Below are 5010 nucleotides of genomic sequence, written 5' to 3'. Positions count from 1 at the left end.
CTTTGCCGTTGTACAGTTTATTTTTCTGTGGTTTTCACTTCTCTACTGTGACAATTGTATTTTAAAAAATTGAAACCAGAACAGAACAATTTGTCTTCTCCAGTCTGACAGATTAAATAGTAAAAGGAAGAATTTTCAAATTCCCTTACTTTTGTTGCTGCTGCTTTGTATTACTAGCTCATGCCACGGTGTGTTCTGAAATTGGCCAAGATAGTTCAAAGTTATATTAGTAACTGATTCTTTCAAAATGAGCCTCTGATAAGTATAATTTATCACAGTCAGAAAGGTTTGACAATGCATTAACATGTGTATATACATAACATCTTATGTATATACATCTCTAAAGCAGGAGGATAACACAGCAAATGACAGCAGTAACTGGGTAAATGTCACTTGTCTGTTTTGTGCTGATTATCAGGTATTACACTATGCTCTTTAATTCTAACTCATGTCTCAAAAAAAGCATATAAAACACCAGTGTACAATACAGCTGTTACAGACCGGCTAATCAGTCAATTGATATTTGCTAAGCTACTTTCAGCTAGCCCCAACTGATCTTATCTATAAGCCTAAGTAAGCTGAATATCACAAGAAAGGTTTATTCATTTGGAGGAAGTAAATAATAGCTTCTTGCTTCCTTGCTATTATGCTTATAATTTTTTTTTCATGTCTCTTGGAAGCCTATTTTAATTTCTTCTTCAGTTCGACTTCATATCCTTTTAAATGCGTTTTTCCTTCCTTTTTTTTCCTTCCTAGTTGCCTCCACCCCCACCCTCTAGGAATGTTTTCTGATCTCTAAGCTTTCAGTGTGGCCAGTCTGAACTGTATAAATGACAGCCTACAATGGGAATGTATGTCTTGCAATTCACGGTGATGGTTATGTAGTCCGGTGGTATTCTCTGCCTCCCACACTCCTATTCTAGTATCATCTGGAGTTTCTATAGAATGTGGTGTATTTATTGTGCTCTTATGTAAGATGAAGATTATCTATTAAAGTTCCATTTTCAACATACAAACGCTTTCAGTGACTGGTAACTGGTATTGTCTCTCAAAGTGCACTGCATAGTAACATCACAGAACTTGGTTCAGAATAATTTAGTTCAGCACAAGATTTAAGGCACTTAAAAAGGTGGGTTTAAAGTTAGATTTCCTTATTGGATATAATTTCTCACATCTGTGGCTTGCAGCAGATCTTTAGTCTTATTCAAGTTGAGCAGGCCTCTTTACTGTAACTAACAAATCAGGTTTTTTGTTATTGAGATGAACATTCGTGCAGTTTAGTTGGTGGAAATTCTCTTGCATGTCGTCATTTAGGTGACTAGTTAACTGAGCATACATCTACCCTTAATTGTACAGTAACTGATTTTTAACACGGTAGATGGCTCTTCTGAATTCTTCTAAAATGAATCTAGCTAAAGATACACTTTAGTAGTATTAAAAGAATGTTTTTTTTTTTTTACTGTTCACATTTACCAATGGATGCCTTTATTAGTATACTCTGAATATGTAACTGAATGGAAAAAGTACTCCTCCAGTCAAACCATGGTAAAGGAATGGGAGTGCAGTAAATTTCATTGTGTGTGTATAGAGGCGCCAATGTATCCCCAGGCTTTTAAAGATTCTTAGTAAGCCTGGAATGTAGCTGAGAGATCTACTGGTTGAGTGTTGAATAGCTTCCCAACCTGCTTTTTCTCTATGCAGTTAAACAATGTAAAGGTGTGGGGAAATAGCCTTGATATGTCTACAGATTTAAGTTGTTTAGAAGGACATGCCTGTAAATGCTTATTTTAAAAACAATTGTAGTCTAAAAACTTCATGGCATAACTTCAATGATATCCACCATGATTGTAAGAATCCATAAGTATGGACTTCAAGGCCAAAACAAATTAAAGCAAAGTAGGATCTATGAAAATATAATTGTATATTACAATAGTCACTTAACATCTGAATCTTGTGCTTTTAATTAAGCTTAAAATGCAATGTCAGATATTTTCTGCATTGTGTCAAGTGATGCTTGCGGATATTTGACTTCCTGACTCGTATTTGAGAATGTTTTAAGTTCTTAGCTCATCTGTATAGTTGCCTGAATTATCTGAAACCAGATTAATGGAATTTATTTTTCAAATGGTGGTTAGAGATGCCCCACTATGTTTGTTATCTAATGTTTCATTCCATGACCTCTAGAATTAAAATTTGCCACAAGTACAAGTGTGGTTGCCTTACCATAATGAGTACTAGTTAGAATTGTTAACCTTTACAGAAGAATTACAGTAAGTGTTTCCTTTTTATAGCTTTCCTTCAGTGCTATTGGTGCTAAGAGCTAACTGGCCTGAAAGCCTAAACAAGATTTTGAAGCTGTATTTTAAATATTAGTTTATGGATGAAGTTTGTATAGGTAGAAGGCATACATTGTAAACCAGACCCTACATTTTTATTTTTTTGCAATAACTAACTTTAGTCTAGGTCAAGGAAATACACTGGAAGGTCCTTTTGTTCTTGCATTTAACATTCTGAAATCTGAACTGTCATTTTTTAAACATTTAGCCATGATTTTACATGGAAATGAGGTTGTGTATAAATCACTTAGAACTGATAGAATAAATGTCTTGGATATTAGGTGACTTCTGTAGCCTAAAAACAGTGGTGTTGCTTCTATAGCTTTCAAGAAAGCGTATCTCCCAACACATTATGGTTACTGTAAAACATCTTAATGGAATAGTAAAATCAAAAGTTGTGAAATTTCCCTCAATCTGTGTGTTCCGACTTGGAATTATTTTGAGGGTTACTTTAAAATAAAATGTCTGTGTTATAAACAACCTGTCGTGACTGTAATGTAATGGACACTTGAAATAAAAGGAAGCGTGATTATTCATTGCATATACACTGAGCATCATTTTTAAAAAGTGGTCCCTTTTTGTAGTATGATCATGGTATTGTTCAGTTTCACAGTGGTCTTTAAATGTCTGTGCAAAATAAGAAAATAAACTTTGACAAATTTTTAAGCCCTCCATAACTCTTGTTTTCCATTTGCTGCTGCTTTGTAGTGGGAAGAAAAGTAAACCATTCTGTCAGAAAACTCTCGGACAAAAGTTAGACTCAGTTTCCTTGGTCTTAAAAAGTTGTTTTCTGTTTCTTGCACAATATAAGAGTTTTTAAATGCTTTGGAAGTGTAATTAAACTATCCAACCAACATTCCTAATTGTTTACTGTGTAAAAAAAAATTAACACCTGTAAAACACTGAGGGGTTAATACAGCTGTATGCGTCCACCACAGATAATGGACTTCAGGCCAGAAATACAACTCATGTCATCAAAATATTCAAGATTTTCCTTGTGCCCACTTAATTCTGAGGCACTGCAGTGTGTGAAGAGTGGCACACAGTATCTAAACTGCTTTATTGCTGTTTGATGCTGTAGTCAGTAGCAGCCTGGACTTGAATGGAAGGAGTAATGATGGCAAATGAGGGCTGATGTACTTTTTCCAAGCACTGAACAAACATGAACTACATGTCGTGACTGCAAAAGGTGGAGCAAAAGTCTAACTATTTTAGCAAAACATAATTACCCTGGTAACATGCACTAGTAAAGGAAAATATGAGATAACTAAACTCAAACCTGGCCAGCTGTCTGAGGGCAAGAAGCTGTCAATTTGACTAGCCACAGAGCATCAGCTATGAGAGGAGGCATGTTCACAGTAAAGAGTTGAGGGATTAATTTATGCAAATTTGTATTTATAAAGCACCCTTTGCCAGAAGAAGTTAGCACATGACATGAAAACACAATGGGGGGTGGGTGGGGGTGTCTTAAATATAAAATAGACATCACTGGAAGATTGGTCACATACAGGTTTTTAGTTGTGGCTGCAACACCTGCAGAAGAATTCCTACTACAAAATTGTTCCAGAAGATGCATTTTAGAACAAGTTTCTTGCCTCTAAGGTTGTGGAAAAACTGTAAAGTGATGTACAGTCCTATGGCTGCAGATAGTCTAAACAGTTAGGCTGACAGATGTAAACCACCATGCTGCTTGTTGCACTGGGTTAACTATAAAGTATATTGCAACATCTAAACTGGTATCATTGCTATGCAGTGTAGTAGCAGGCACATACCCAGCTAATTGCTTATCTTAATCAATTAACCCCTTTCCCCTGCACCACTTCCTAGGTGTTGATCTTTTCCCTTGAAAATGTGGGCTGGGCCATCTTGAAAATTGGAATATTAGGGCAAACAGTATAAAAAAGCCAAGAAATATTGAATGGGTTCCAGTGTGAACTCCCCTAGCTACCATAAAACCCTCACTACTGCAGATGGCAGCCTGCCATGTCTGAAGGTAGGTCTACCTTCCTATACTGTACTTGAGAGCCAACACTCTAGCAGCCTAGTGAGGGAGTGGACAGGGAGGAGCTAAATTAGATTGGAGCAACTGCTGCATCTCAGTGTGTGTATGTGAGGGGGAGGAGCAGTCCCTATATCAAGGCTTGGTCCCTTAAAAGGGGGGCTCTGTGTAGCTAACCCCTGGGGCAAGACTTGAGATGGTGCTGACTATATTCTTACCCCTTATTGACTAACTGAAGGTGACAATGAATCTGGTATGAGGAAAAATGTTTGGGAACATTAACTACCCAGCACAGCTAGATGTAGGAGTTGAGCCAAGCCCCTTGGGGAAGTAGAAGCTGATTATACAACAGGTTTGTTCATTGCCCTTGAGTAGTTCATATCTTTGAATCAACTGCCTTGACCATTGGCAATGCCATTCTTGGATTCCATTTCTTTTGACAAACATTTCCCTTTTATATAAAGATGGGGAAATTGTCCTAAAATGACAGTCCAGGTATAGCAAAAGTAGTTTAGATTGCAATAAGCAGGTTAATATGCTACCTGCTGCTTTCCAAGGGTGAGACAGACTGTACCTGTCCTTTCATCCCTGAGAGGTACTGAACACAGCCTTTGTCCTTGAACAAATGTGGCAGAATGTCACTACTTGCCTCCCCAAAAATGCAAAAGATGGTGG

The sequence above is a fragment of the Gopherus flavomarginatus genome, chromosome 1, assembly GCF_025201925.1.
Source record: "Gopherus flavomarginatus isolate rGopFla2 chromosome 1, rGopFla2.mat.asm, whole genome shotgun sequence".
Taxonomy (NCBI): domain Eukaryota; kingdom Metazoa; phylum Chordata; order Testudines; family Testudinidae; genus Gopherus; species Gopherus flavomarginatus.
The sequence above is the reverse complement of the archived record's forward strand: the minus strand, read 5'-3'. Positions refer to the sequence as shown.